Source organism: Schistocerca gregaria, chromosome 4 (assembly GCF_023897955.1).
Source record: "Schistocerca gregaria isolate iqSchGreg1 chromosome 4, iqSchGreg1.2, whole genome shotgun sequence".
NCBI lineage: Eukaryota > Metazoa > Arthropoda > Insecta > Orthoptera > Acrididae > Schistocerca > Schistocerca gregaria.
The window spans coordinates 162,899,217-162,915,177 of record NC_064923.1 but is presented as its reverse complement, the minus strand read 5'-3'; the positions used below and the strand labels follow the sequence as shown (position 1 = coordinate 162,915,177).

General features: G+C 41.7%; 4 non-coding genes across 4 annotated transcripts; all 4 read left to right on the top strand.

Annotated features, from left to right (window-relative positions):
* Window positions 1-1,345: 1,345 nt before the first annotated feature.
* Window positions 1,346-1,420, top strand: Trnas-cga (transfer RNA serine (anticodon CGA)). Its single transcript has one exon. It is a non-coding gene; the product is annotated as a tRNA-Ser (tRNA).
* Window positions 1,421-1,645: 225 nt separating this feature from the next.
* On the top strand, window positions 1,646-1,720 carry Trnas-uga (transfer RNA serine (anticodon UGA)). The gene has a single exon. It is a non-coding gene; the product is annotated as a tRNA-Ser (tRNA).
* Window positions 1,721-1,945: 225 nt separating this feature from the next.
* Trnas-cga (transfer RNA serine (anticodon CGA)) lies at window positions 1,946-2,020 on the top strand. Its single transcript has one exon. It is a non-coding gene; the product is annotated as a tRNA-Ser (tRNA).
* A 225-nt stretch (window positions 2,021-2,245) lies between these two features.
* Window positions 2,246-2,320, top strand: Trnas-cga (transfer RNA serine (anticodon CGA)). The gene has a single exon. It is a non-coding gene; the product is annotated as a tRNA-Ser (tRNA).
* The last annotated feature ends 13,641 nt before the right edge of the window (window positions 2,321-15,961 follow it).

The window sequence follows — 15,961 nt, the reverse complement described above, 5'->3', positions numbered from 1 at the left end:
GGCTGCATGCCATTCACCTAATTGACGACCCTGTGTGCCCCCGTTGCACGACGTTAGACACGGACGAACATAGACTGAACTGTGGCCCCGCGCGTGAGTGCTGGAAACTGATCCGCCAGATCCTGGCTTTCCTGCTCCGCCGCCCCTACGTTTCGATTTTACCCCAAGAACTCTTTCATCCCGACGCTGTCTATTTCCCTATGACCCGGATGAATGCGGTTAATTGGGTACGAGGAATGGCGATACACTACATATACCGCGATGGAGACAAAGACGTCCTCCATTTATGGTACTATATGATCGACGAGTTTCTGGTCTTAACGAACAGACAGGATTACCGGAACCTTTTTGCGAACTATTTGGGTTCGTCATTCATGGACCCACCACCCAGCTGGGGTGTGCCGGGTGTGAGAAGACATTAACTTGTAGATGTGATCTTTCCACGATTCCCCTATGGTAACAGAAACAGTCTCTGACTGTGTGCAGCGGCCCCGGGCGCTCCAACGATTGGTGGCTGGTGATGTCCAATGCAATGACGACCGCCCGTTCCTGGCCGCCCGCCTAGCAATGTGACCGCGGCGAGCAAGATGGCCCTTTTTAGTTCACTTTATTGGCAACTTTTTGCGCATGGCTGCCTTTTTTTTTTTTTTTTTGCGTTCTCAAAAAAAAATTTAGTTAGTAGTTTGTGAAATAAGCATTGTAGGCTGTGATTATATTTTTGTTGAGCTTAATAATTAGTGTGTGTAGAAACACCATTTTCTTTAAGTATTTATTGACATATTTCTGTACATGTTATTTGCATAAGTGCCTTAGTACAACTTCAGTTTTGTGGCTTTGTCATCGCATTTCCATGAAAGTAACCAAAAAGATGGGAGGTTATTTTATGCACAGACTGATTTTTTCTTTTCTTTTTTTGTAATATTTTTATTTTCCATTTGAAGTATAAAAAAAAAAGTTGGTAGAGCATTTGCCTGCGAAAGGCAAAGGTCCCGAGTTCGAGTCTCGGTCGGGTAAAATTACAAAAAAAAAAAAAAAAAAAAATAAAAAAAATAAAAAAAAAGTTGGTAGAGCACTTGCCCGCGAAAGGCAAAGGTCCCGAGTTCGAGTCTCGGTCGGGCACACAGTTTTAATCTGCCAGGAAGTTTCATATCAGCGCACACTCCGCTGCAGAGTGAAAATCTCATTCTGGAAACATCCCCCAGGCTGTGGCTAAGCCATGTCTCCGCAATATCCTTTCTTTCAGGAGTGCTAGTTCTGCAAGTTTCGTAGAAGAGCTTCTGTAAAGTTTGGAAGGTAGGAGACGGATACTGGCAGAAGTAAAGCTGTGAGTACCGGACGTGAGTCGTGCTTCGGTAGCTCAGTTGGTAGAGCACTTGCCCGCGAAAGGCAAAGGTCCCGAGTTCGAGTCTCGGTCGGGCACACAGTTTTAATCTGCCAGGAAGTTTCATATCAGCACACACTCCGCTGCAGAGTGAAAATCTCATTCTGGAAACATCCCCCAGGCTGTGGCTAAGCCATGTCTCCGCAATATCCTTTCTTTCAGGAGTGCTAGTTCTGCAAGTTTCGTAGAAGAGCTTCTGTAAAGTTTGGAAGGTAGGAGACGGATACTGGCAGAAGTAAAGCTGTGAGTACCGGATGTGAGTCGTGCTTCGGTAGCTCAGTTGGTAGAGCACTTGCCCGTGAAAGGCAAAGGTCCCGAGTTCGAGTCTCGGTCGGGCACACAGTTTTAATCTGCCAGGAAGTTTCATATCAGCGCACACTCCGCTGCAGAGTGAAAATCTCATTCTGGAAACATCCCCCAGGCTGTGGCTAAGCCATGTCTCCGCAATATCCTTTCTTTCAGGAGTGCTAGTTCTGCAAGTTTCGTAGAAGAGCTTCTGTAAAGTTTGGAAGGTAGGAGACGGATACTGGCAGAAGTAAAGCTGTGAGTACCGGACGTGAGTCGTGCTTCGGTAGCTCAGTTGGTAGAGCACTTGCCCGCGAAAGGCAAAGGTCCCGAGTTCGAGTCTCGGTCGGGCACACAGTTTTAATCTGCCAGGAAGTTTCATATCAGCGCACACTCCGCTGCAGAGTGAAAATCTCATTCTGGAAACATCCCCCAGGCTGTGGCTAAGCCATGTCTCCGCAATATCCTTTCTTTCAGGAGTGCTAGTTCTGCAAGTTTCGTAGAAGATCTTCTGTAAAGTTTGGAAGGTAGGAGACGGATACTGGCAGAAGTAAAGCTGTGAGTACCAGACGTGAGTCGTGCTTCGGTAGCTCAGTTGGTAGAGCACTTGCCCGCGAAAGGCAAAGGTCCCGAGTTCGAGTCTCGGTCGGGCACACAGTTTTAATCTGCCAGGAAGTTTCATATCAGCGCACACTCCGCTGCAGAGTGAAAATCTCATTTTGGAAACAACATGATACTTTTTTATTACTGATGGAATTTTTACCACCCTATTACCGTACCCTAACACTTTTACGAGGTACCACCGCTGTAGGGTTCTGTCCACATACTGATCTTCGAACGATCAGTGTCCAGTAACGCCGGCCGCGGTGGGCGTGCGGTTCTGGCGCTGCAGTCCGGAACCGAGGGGCTGCTACGGTCGCAGGTTCAAATCCTGCCTCGGGCATGGGTGTGTGTGATGTCCTAAGGTTAGTTAGGTTTAAATAGTTCTACGTTCTAGGGGACTTATGACTTAAGATGTTGAGTCCCATAGTGTGCAGAGCCATTTTTTTGTCCAGTAACGGATTAGTGGCGTACCGCAATATGACTTACCCTGCTAAGAGTTTTTTCAGGTTTTACGACTTTCTTCTTTTCTTAAGTATGAACGATGTATTTCATTGAATTTTCCATTCAGTGTCTCAAGTGTTAATTTATTGCAAATGAAACAAAACCCTCTATCGAAGGCGTTTCGGAAAGAGCAAGCAAAAATTTAACAGGACATAGAGGATGCTCCGCTGAACGAATTGAGATAGGGATCCTGGGGTCAGAGAAGCCAGCTTCAAGAGATAACAGCAATAAAATTAAATCAATGTGTAATTTTTATTTACATTATTTACAGTTTAACGCAAATACCGTCACTGGCACGATGAACGTAACACTCTTACAAAATGTGTTGAAACTGCCTTCAGTCAACCTCACTGCAAGCAAGACATAGATAAACAAGGTTCTGACGCACCTTGCCAAGTGCCCCTGGTATGTTTCGAATCACGTCACAGGCAGCTACAGTTCTGACAACTAATTCTATCTCCGTATCCATCGGGATCTCATACACAAGTGACTTTAGATATCCACATAGGAAATAATTAAGGGGATTTAGGTCAGGTGACCTTGCAGGCCATGGAGTAGTATCTTCTCTTCCAATCCAGTGGTCAGAAAATACAGCACTGGCGTGGTTGCGGAAATCTACACTGAAGCCAGGGGATGCACCGTCACGTTGTATTCACATTCTCTCACGAACGTCGTTGGCCACGTTCTCCAACCACTCGGATAGAACTCTTTGCACGAACCTCAAGTACATGTGGCAGTCCGAGCGGTCTAAGGCGCTACAGTCAGGGAGGTTCAAGGCCTCCCTCGTGTTTGTTCTTAGGATAATTTAGGTTAAGTAATGTGTAAGCTTAGGGACTGGTGACCTTCGCAGTTAAGTCCCATAAGATTTCACACATGTTTTGTACATTTTTTCGTACATGTGACAATTCAGACGGCCAGGTACAAGATATAGCCCAATGAGATTGTCATCTGCAATGCCGGCCCAGATATCACAACGAAACGTACTTCATGGTGTGGCTCCCCCACAGTGTGAGCGTTTGCCTCACCCAACACATGACTATTCCCGCTGTTCAAAATACCTTGACAATGAAATGAGGCATCGGCGGTGAACAGCACAATATGGAGGAAATGTGGTCGATCAATCCATTGCTGGAGCAACCAATGACACAGTGCCAACCTTGGTGCAATGTCTATCACAAGTATTGCATGGACTCGTTGTGGTTGATATGGGTGTAATCGTTCTTCGTGGAGTACTCACCACACCTTAGTATGTGCAGCGCCCATTTCACGTGCAATGAAACGAAGTACTTGTAGTTGGGTCCGCTGCAACCCATTCCAAGAATTCCTCTTCAAAATCGGGTGTGCGAGTTTTGTTGTCAGGCACCTCGTTTCTTCTTCCCCATGAACAAGTCTCCCTCATTCGTTGATCGAGTGAAATAAACAGTCGTGACGGATGGTGCCTGTTAGGAAATCGTTCCCTGTACAGCCTTTCAGCAGCGAGAGCATTGCTACGTACTTCCCCAAACACACTGTGCATGTCAGTGAGTTCTGTACCGGTACTGCTCGATAGCTTTGTGGTATACGTCTCTGAGTAATGAATAGGTGTAAGTTGATTCACAGCATGTTCTGTCATGGGAAAATGTAAATAAAGTGTAACAGAGCCACCTTAGAAAGATGTAAAGTAAACAAAACCTGCGTTATGACTTCTTAGTAACCTGGTTCGTCCTCTTTGTTTCGTTGCAGGAAATAATGAGTGTACACGTAAATAAATAACACAGTAGGGGTAAACTTATACGCGTGTTAGTTGTAAATCAGCTGGAAAACGGAAGGCTAGACAAAGCGTTAGACAAGTTTACTTCCATATTTCCTTTGGCTGGCTTCTCCAATCACAGGTTCCATACCTGAAATTGTTCAGTGGAGCATTCTCTAGGTCCTATTACGTTTTTGCACGCTCTTACGGAAACATCCTGTGTACAAAAGGACTGATAGACTCATCATCGTGTAGCCCACAACACTAAGGACATAAATTTGAAATTTGGAGATGTTGGCCTTATACTGCTGGCCCCGTTTAACAACGGATCATCCGACAATCGATTGTATGGAGTGAAATAGGTGATGAAAATTATTTCTAAAAATAGGTACCACGTGTAAAAGCGACTGCACGCGCAAGAATATCCGTCTGAGAAGAGACAATTCGGTACACAGCTTATGACTGGGACTAATAACTATAGAACTGGGACTAATAACTATAGAATAACTTTTCGATTTGCCACTTTCTTTCTTTTTTTAACTCGCTGTATGAAATTAAATTAAATCGTTGAATGACAATTATGCAAACACAGGCAGCGATGCAAAAGGCCTCTAACTCCTTTTTGGTGCGAAGATTTACTCATGAGCAATGTACGTAATAACATCAAATTCGATAAACGGAAAACAGAAAACAAAATATCTGTGCACACCATATAGTCTACACGAGTGAGGCAAATGAAAAGATAAAACATTACAAACTTCTATAGAAAATAATTAAAGATGCTTAAGTGATAATATGGTACAGGTATGAATGTAGACGCTGTGTGAGATGCTATTACTGTCAATGAGTACGTAATTAGCTGCATGAAATATGAGTCATAAATTAAAGATTCTTTGTGATATGAGTGTTAAAATTTCTATCTGTGTACTACATATTTTTTACAAAATTCAACTGAGTGAAATGCATTTTGTGTCGCATTGTAATCGTCATTAAACAGAACTTTGTCCAGTACCGTGTACCATCGTAGCAGAAGAATGTGTTTACGTCGCGGGACAGCGTCCACTGCTCTAGTGGCCCCCATTTGTAAACCCTTCACGTTCAGAACGACTCTGGCTGAGGCTTGCGAGTATCCAATCTCACGGCCCACTAACTCCTATCGCTCCCTAAATGGAGCACAGCTTTAAGTGAATTCATCCAACTGAATTTTACAGATTCTCTGAGCGAAAGAAGACGCTAGCAAACTTACAAAGAGACAAAGTATTCCACTGGACGGAAAAGACCAACAATATTTTCAGTCTATCTTCCGATTACCCACGTATCGTTACCAGTATTTCTCCGAGAATTAATGCAGAGAGCAGTGAAGCAGGAAAGAATGTAAACGGTTGAAAATGTTGTTAAGCTGTAATAACGACTATACGACACGTATAAATGTACATATAAGTACATCCATACTATTCCATTCACTATGACGTGACGTAGGTTAATTTTCCGACACCATTTATTAAAGATTCATCCAGGAACTTTTACGGAGGTAACTGCGTGAGGTATCACTTGCATAATTTTATCTCTGCTGTCTATAGTTCAGTATTCAGCGGACCTAAATTTGTTTTCAGTGTCATTGTAGATACTGGTTTCTTCAGTTTTATGATCTGGTTTTTGTGTGCTGTTAGCAGTTATCCGTCAGTCGTCTAACAGTTCAGAACCGCTCTGTCAACAACATGAATTTATTATTAATGCATGATGGAATTTTACTGTGTTCGTCACTTATTTGTCTCTTACACCAGCATTGGTAAATTAGGACTTGGAGGAAGATTATACTGCTGGAGAAAAAATTATAAACTGTTCCTCACTGCATAAGCAATTGGTGGATCCGATGCAATTATGTAGGATATCGGTAATAAATATTTCGAATAATTTCATAAAAAATTTACAATGTAGACACAACATGCTAACAGTAAAACTATAAGTATGTAGGGTCTGTCTTCTGTGGAACAAACGGTTTTAGAGCATGGGTTCAGAAATAAATAAATGACACAATTTCAGTTCGTGTCTCATTAATGCAAGAAAACCAACGACTTTGCGTAAAGCGTGAATGTCGTACAACAGATGGCAGAGCTGTGAATAAATACTATTACTTTGTGTAAACTGCAACCAATGCAACAAATATTCGTGGCACACAAGCACGCACGCACACACACACACACAAACACACACACACACACACACGCACACAGGCGGGCGCGCGCGCGCGTTACTCATTCTCACTCCGTTTTTTATATCACGTTCGACTAAGCACATTACCACCTATATCCATAGTTGCATGACGTGAAAGTTCAGTGAAAATGATTGATTCGAATTGTAAAAATGTATTTGCAATTAAAGCAATGAAGTTTTTACCAATAATCTTATGTTATGGTCAATTTCTCACAGTTACTTTCATGCGAAGATAAGTTTTATGCTTCTGTTATTCTACTGCTGCTTCGTTTTGTGTGCAGAAAAGTGATAAACGCAGCTTTACCGTTGTGTACGCGCAATGCAGACTATGGTGAGAGACATCATTTCTCTATCGAACGGAAGCTAGATGTTTAAGAACGAAATGTTTACTTCATAAATCACAGACTTTGATATCTTTAAGGTCAGTGAAAAACGACAGAGAAAAGGAGACGTTTAATATTAAGGACATACGCCATTGTTTGATCCCTATGTTCATGGATAAGGAGCGAATGCTCGGGTTGGACACAGAGCAACGGGAAAAGTTGGTAAAGCAATAGGTTCGCATTCGGGAGGTAACGTTAAGAAAGGTATCTTAGCTCAAGAAACCAAATTTAGGTTACCCTGCTATTCTGTATCGAAATAATTTTTTCTTAATTAGTGTTAGTATGTAAATAAATTTTCTAAATACAGTTCCATATACTGCGTAGTGACTCTTTTTTAACTGAAAGAGCGCACCCAAATTTCACAGACAAAAATGTCCTCATGGTAGAAAGACTCCTTTTATAGTTACATTTCACACTCAAATTACTAATGACAAATTAAAACGCGAGCTCACATTCTCGAGGAACGGATGTGGAAGGAAAGTAAGAGTCGATGCAACTTCCAAGTACCTCCCTTCACTGTAAGAATTGATTTGTTGTTTCTGTGTTCAGGTTGTAAGACAAACAGTGTGCACTAAATTTTGTAGTGCTTTCATTTCGCTGGTTCCACATCGGAAAACATTTGTGAGGTAACTCTCCTGTACCGTCAGTCAGCTTAATTATTTATGGGACAGAATCCACTGAAAGCAAGCCAACAGTGAACACATGTAAGGAGTTAGAAAGAGACCATACTCTAAGACGAATAAAAGACGTCGCACCACGACAGAATTACCCGGGACGGGTATTGGTAGATACGACGTGCATGTAGAGACAAACAAATTATTCCAAAGTGATGTTTTCACTCTGCAGCGGAGTGTTCGCTGATATGAAACTTCCTGGTAGATTGAAACTGTGTGCCGGGCCGTGACTCGAACTCGGGACGTTTGCCTTTCGCGAACAAGTGCTCTACCAAACACGACTCACACCCCGTCCTCACAGCTGACAGAAGTGAAGCTTCGAGAACGGAGCGTGAGTCGTGTTTGGTAGAGAACTTTCCCGCGAAAGGCAAACGTCCCGAGTTCGAGTCACGGTCCGGCACACAGTTTTAATCTGCCAATAAGTTTCAAATAAATTATTACATTTTCAGAAAAAAACTGGATGATTTATTCGGGAGAAACAGCTTCACAACAGCGCAAGTCAGTAACGCGTTGGTCCATCTCAGGCACGTACACAAACAATAACTCGGCTTGCCTTTGGTAGACTTGTTTCATGTCCTCCTGAGCGATATCATGCCGAATTCTGACTAATTGACGCGTTATACCTTCAAAATCAAAAGCTCGTTCTTTGGGCTCTGCTCTTAATGCTCCAATGATTGTCAGCTGGGGAGAATTCCGGCAAACTCTCTGGCCAAGATAGTGTTCTACACGCACGAAGACAAGCAGTAGAAACACTCGCCGTGTGCGGGCGGGCATTATCTTGCTGAAATGTAAGCCCAGGATGACTTGTCATAAAGGGTAGCAAAACGGGCCGTCGGATATCGTCGACATACCCCTTTGCTGTAAGAGTTCCACGGATGACAACCAAAGGTGTGTTGCGAAATAAATGGGACCCGAGAGCATCATTCCTGGTTATCGGGCCGCATGTCGGACGACAGTGAAACTGATATCCCGCCACGGTCTCCACTGGTCATCGGGCCTCATTTCAAAGCTGGACACATCACTGAAGACAATTCTCCTCCAGTCAATGATATTTCAGGCCGATGGCGTGTATGGAGACTCGCTAGACGATGGTGGGATACCAATGTGGCTGTCACCCGACATATTGCCCAATACCTAAGTGTGATAGTCTTGGGTGTCATTTCTTTTCATAGCACGACCGCTTTGGTTTTTCACCAGCGGCTCCCTTACAGTGTAGCTGCACGACGACGATATTCTACGCTCTGTTATGTTGCCCTTCATGGCAAGCCATCCTGAGATTACATTTCAGCAAGACAAGGGCTGCCAAAACACAGCGAGAGTTTCTACTGTTTGTCTTCTTGCTTTTTAGATCCTAGCTTGGCAAGCAAATTTGCCAGACTTGTTCCTAGTTGAGAAAGTTTGGAGCATTATGGACAGGATCCTATCCAACCACATTGGGATTCTGGCGATCTAACGTGCCAGTTGGACAGAATTCGGCATGATATTCCTCAGGAGGACATCTAACAAGTTTTTAAATCAGTGCTGACTGTGATAAAAAACTGTTAGTCTGAGGTATTATTATCGCGAGTGGTAGGGAGCGAACAGGTGTTAGAAGGAGTCGGACGCAACCTGATGTGGAAAGAAGCCGCATCTCAGGAGAGTTCGTAGCCTGTCCTGACAATGGTAGTAGCGCCTGAGGAGACTTTGCTATTAATCGAGGGCTTTTGGTAATTCGCCTTTTTCCTGCGTGTAGTTGTTGCTTACTTGCGCACTGGAGGAATTTTGTTTGATTTGTGTATGCATACATTGTGAGTTGTGTTTATATCTTTGTAGTGACCAGATACGTGATTATTGATAACACAAACTGAGGCATAATTAAAGGTTTCAAACTTCTCAAGAAAAAGAAAGGTCCAAGTGAAGTTTGTCAATGTATGAATGTTCATTTTCAAACTATACTAAATTAAAATTTGCAATTTGTGCGTTTCATGTTTTACAAACACCTCCTCATCATTCAATCACTATATTACAAAAAAAAGAAAAAAAGAAACATGTAGCAGTAGCTGCAGCCATGCATTGCACCGTGCATCATTCGCAGCAGTATTTCTTTTGAATTATTTCAGCATGTCGCTGGTTTCGCAGTTGCAGTGGAAAGAAGAGGTAATTTGTCTGTTGTGTAGAGGAGGGTTGCGGTATAATTGTCAGGAGACGTTATAGAATATTTTAAAATTTCGCAGTCAGATGTTATAAAATTGGTTGTTCATAATTTTAGAAAGAGCAATTAATTTCTTTTTTCGTTCTCTATCAGAATACTGACATGTTCGATAGTAGGAGTTTCCAGAAAATGTCTGAGTACTGACAATTCGCGATAAGCCTTTTTCATAATACAAACTGTACGGCTACATATCACATTTTTTGGTTACCATAATGAAGTTTCACGAGCTTGCCAATAATTTTACAGAAAAAGTATGGGTAACGATAATATTGTCAGACTTCCGTACGCCTTTCAGCAGGCTCATAATTTTTATTACAATATTTCGTAATTGAAACAAAGAACTTACAATGTCAAGCAGAATAAATGTTAGCATAAGTACCAGACGTGGAGCGACCGTTCAGAACTTGCTCATGTTGCGAATCTCTTTCTCTTGGATATGTCATCAGTTTGTTCTGAAATTTAAATCATTTACTTCCCCGTGCATATGCATCGCATTTACCAATTGCCGTTCCATTCGGATAGTTCCTTCGTGGTACGTCCTTCTTTTGTGTGTGTGTGTGTGTGTGTGTGTGTGTGTGTGTGTGTGTGTGTTGTTGTTGTTGTTGTTGTTGTTTGTGTGTGTGTCTGTGTATTAAGATAAATTGGGTCGTGAGAACTACATGAATTTAAAGCAACAAAATCTTTACTAATTCAAGTTACTTTGAGCCTAGATACTAAACAATAGTTTGATATCTCAGAGTAAGACATTGTAATTGGGCATGGAAGAGCTGGATTAGACGCAGCGGTAGCCCCGTGCCAGGCAAGAGTCAGACCGAGATCAGAACACAGCTGACGACAGAGGCCGTCCCTCGCGATACTTTCGTCAGCTCACCTTTTTCACCGGAAGGTTTTGATATATTTGTCATGAAGGCGATGCTTCCTTCCGACAGTGTTCGTGCTGTGCCTGCACACTTGTCATCGCCAGAACTCTACTAATGAATGGTCGTCAATGTATGATAGTGCACAGTGTGTCCATGGCTGAGGATCCAGTTTCAAATCACTACAGAAAGAGAGCCACTGCCCAGGATGACGTCAAATCTTAACAGCATATTGTTGACGCAAGGGGAAACGTATGGAACAAATAAATTTAATGATAATTTTACCAACAGACGCCACTGTTAGCTTCTTAACATAAAAGATGTCCACTACGAATGACAGATGGAACGCCATACGACAGTTATGGTGGGAACTGCACATTATAACTTCCATACTGTTCAATATGTATTACTGCAGAAATTCGACAGACAAAAAGTTGTGGCACTGTTCGGAAAGCCCTACTCTCACCGCAACATCGTACCGCATCGGATGCGAAGCATCAGTTTTTAAGTGTCCTGAAACCAAAATCTGCATGTAAAGCAAAATGAAATCGGCTTTTAATTGTCTTGAAGCCAAAAATCGCATAAATATCAATAACGACATCGTTTTTCTTTTTCTGTTTACCTGCCGCGAAACTGGTTAAAGACATGTTCAATATGTTATCCACCGTTTTCTGCCACAAGTTTAAATCGTGAAACAGCAAATTCCAAAACTGATCGGTGTGTCTCGGTATCACAATCAGAATATATTATAAAGTGGTTGCCATCAGTTTAGCTACGTTTGTAACTGAAACCCAGAACACATCTTTCACGTAACCCAACAGCCAAAAGTCAACGAATTAAGATCAGGTGATCTGCAGAGCCACGCTGCAAGGAAACGGTGGCTGAAAATTCTAGCATTTCCGTGATAAACTCTGCACCAGCCCCTTCATTAGCTGCGCAATGTGAGCAGGAGCGCCATCTTGCTTAAAAATCACGATACCCACACAACCAAGCCGTTGAAGTGTTGGAATGGCGTAGGTGAGCAAAAGAAAAAAAAAAATGGTTCCAATGGTTCTGAGCACTATGGGACTTAACTTCTGTGGTCATCAGTCCCCTAGGACTTAGAACTACTTAAACCTAACTAACCTACAGACACCACATACATCCATGCCCGAGGCAGGATTCGAACTTGCGACCGTAGCGGTCGCGCGGTTCCAGACTGAAGCGCCTAGCACCACTCGGTTACTCCGGCCGGCTGAACAAACGACACTCATAGCATTTGCCAATGACGATACAGGTAACAGGACCATCTGGAGACATTTCCTTGAAAAAATACGGCCCAGCGATAAGTAATGCTGCCAAACAATATCACAGTCATCTTCGCGGAATGAAGCGGTACTGGTTCAAGAGCGTGCGGCTTCTCCGTTGCCTATAGTCTGCAATAAGCGCATTGACACCTTGGAGATGAAAATGGGTTTCGTCTGCCCACAGAATATTCCATGGTCATTCATTGCCCACTTCTATGCGACCAAGGAAATCCGTAGCGAACGTTTGTCTTGCTGTGAGGTCGGCAGGAAGCAACTCTAGAACATGAGTAATTTTGTATCAATAACAATTCAGAATGTTTGGTAGGATTTTATGCATCATACTCGTAGGCGTGTCGTGGTTCGGGCAACCTCCATGCACTGCACGTTTACACACCACCGACAGACTCCTCCTGCAGTGCTGTGGCCACATCTTCAACAGACATCGTATCAACTGTTTCCTCCCTCTGACACACTGCATTTCATACAAAACCTATCGTTTCGAATTTTGTATTTCACTCGAATTTCACTTCATCGCAGTTTCTGATGATTTCGCTCTAAGATGGTTCGTAATAGTGTTTCCTACGCTCATCATCTCAATGCGTCATCGCTAACCTCTAGTGTGCCCTGATTTATAGCTGGCTTCTCTACAACTATCTTTCCTGCACATGTGAGTGCATCTTCTATCATAATTCTGTTGTACGTTATTCCATTTCACACTTATTTTATAGAAACATTTTAACGCTTTTATGTACGGCAGTGATGACAACCGTGGAAAATTTAAATGTAATGTCATTACTTTTGAATATGAAAGTTCCCCTCCTTCGTAAATTCACTATTATCTAAAAGATGTGACGTTAGCTCAGTCTTAGGAGAGCGCGGAAGAGCGTATTCGTTTGTATCAACAATGTAAAAAGTAACTGTTGCAGTGTTAACAATTCTGGAGTATAAGGGAGTTAACTGGCGCTCCTCGTCAAAGTTACTTCCGCTCGAGCTGACTTGTGTGTGTTTTTCTGGACTCTTGACACGCTATCTTTCTTTTTATGTTATACTCTCTCTCTAGGGCGTCCTCTGGGAGTGTTTCGTAGACAACGTATCTTACTCTTAAGCAGTTAGCACATAGTATGAAAGTGTATAATGAAAAAGGTACCAATACAAGTGACAGATCTAGCTGTAGCAATGTATTTCTCTCATTAATTAACCAGTGTGTCGCCAGAATTCTAGTGACGGATTTTACAAATAATCTAGCTGTGAACGTGATCCATGTATTTGGGTGGACAGTCGGGTATTAGGTGTACTATGGTAAGATCTCAACACACGTCAGCTTCTGCGTGTGCTTTGGGATCGAGTGTTGTTATATTTTTCCGTAACTACGGTCCTGATTGAAGTTACCAATGCTTCCCTATGCAATATAAAGCGTTGCTTTGGCTCTGCTCACGAGATTGTCACAGCAATTTATGTAATGTACAAACCCACATTCTTGTTGATAACAGCGCTCTTCTTTGTCTAACGGAACTAATGCTGTTTTCTTTAATCCTGTTAACATCGAAATCTTTTGTTCTTTTTTCAATTCAAAATGCCTCAGAATGCATTTGAAATTCTTCAGTAAGCATATAGAGAGGGCCGCTGTTTAAATAGCAAGTAATTATCGTTTTCAGCCATTTGATATTCTCTGCTGCATAATATTCACTTTTACAGACTTCATTAGCCTTGTAGGGTACCAGATCAGTGTTTATCCCAAATCCGCGGAAGCTCTTTACTCAAAACTCTCTCTAGCTTAACAAAAGCCCTTCATGTCAATTTTACTCTTTTGTTTATTTACTCTTCATACATACTTTGTCTTAATATGGCATAAAATAATATTTATCAAAAGATTGATTTAGTTGCTCTGCTATGTTTTCAGATTAAATGTCAAGGTTTATCTGCACCAGACGTAACCTTTCAGTGGAAAGTAGAAATCTGGTACAGAAAACATATTCGTTTTGCTTCAGCAACGATCTGAAAACATCTACTGCTGCCTATAATAGATTTTGTGATACTGGATCTTCCAGCTAGAGAGCGCTTCGAGTTCCAGATTTCCCGCTAGCCAGGTGAAGTGTAGTTCTAGCTGTAGCATTTACTGATATATTCTTCAGTGTTCTAACAAATATCGTATAAATGACTCGATTTTTCAAAATGTATGAATCTCATGCAGAAGGTAACTTACAAACATTTTTCAGTATATAACGTCAATTTCGACTTGCTAATGATTCAGTGTGCTTCGTTCGCGGTTTAAACTTTTTAGTTCTTTTCTCTGAGGAAAATCTTCTTTTTTCCAATGGGATTAAGAATTATTTTATTGAATATTTATACTTCATGAAAGGTGGAAAGTGACAAGTTAAGTAACATGAAAATCAATGGACTTATATGTCAAGATCTGACGACAGGTAAAATAAATGTCTGTGTGTAAAGGACTGAACATTGGTACAGATTGTATAGCAACAGTGATGGGGCAGTAGGTTATAATAAATCCACCAAAGCATGGAAAAATGAGAGATAATAGTTAGTGTAAGTACATTATTAAAAATTACTGCTCAAGAGTGGAACTGACATTACTCTACGTTAGTGCAGCAAAATGGGTTGGACTGCAAAGGGGAAGAATAAGATCTTTGAAGAAAACAGTAGTAAATGTGAAGTATGGAAGAAGTGTAGTGATAAGATATCTAAAGCAACATTTCGAGAAATAGAAGTGAGAGAATATCTACCTATGGAATGAACTTCGTAATGTCTGTCCTCGCTATATAAAATAGGGCAGGCAGAAATTCTGAAATAGGCGCTATCCCATCAACAGCTAGGATTCTTCCAGAATTCAACGTAAGAAAAAAGTGAAGGATACGCTAGCTTTATGTGAACAGCGAAGTAGTTCCAGTGAAGGACGATCATGTAAGGATAACATTCGATGTGTCAGACTGTTATTGATTAAATGCAGAAATAAAACTAAAAGAGTATACATGGTCGTTGTGGATACGCAGAGAGCGTATGGCAATATCTCTAGAATAAAATGATGGAAAGCAATAACAAAGGTTAATAAGAGATTTACGTCGTTAAAAGTTTTACAAGGATATAAAAGTAATTATTAAAATGTAAACAAAATTATCCGATGGATATTCATTGGTAATGAATGACCTAAAACAAAGGTAATGGAATATCAGCTATTCTGTGGAACATTTATTCGGAACAGGCACTAATTGCTAGTACAGGAACTGCGCAGGTGTTGGAATCAAGACTGGAGACGATACCTTCCACTCTCTTTTATTTGCGGACGGCCAGGTAATATTCTGTCGAGATGAAGACGATGTGGAGTACTTAATGGGAAAACTTGATGAGAAGTGCAGCAAAAGTGCCCTGGGAGTATAAGAGTATCTCGACAACTCGCAGTGTATATGTATGGGACAGAATTTGGTGACAGTTGACGCAGAGGAAGAGGAAATAATATCCTGCAGAAGCAACAAACATTTGCGAACTACGATAAATATCTACGGAAAATGTGAAAAGGATATCAGTTCCTGAATGACAATATAGAATAATAATATTCGGCACAACATTGTGCGATGGAACACATGGCTCTCAATGCAGCAAGATGTGGCCTCAAACAAGGGGTGTTGGTGAAAAATTATAAATGGGAATGGACTATATGAGAACACGGCAGCAGTCAACGAGGCAAGGAAGCATACGAAATAAGGAGGTATGAAGGTGAATGGAGGTAACACGCTTCATAACAAAAACTTAGAAGAATAGAGTGCTTAAGCTACACCGGCATAATAGGTGGCCAGTTAAGCTAGTAAACGAAGAGCCTGCCAGAAATTGAGGAAAATGAGGAG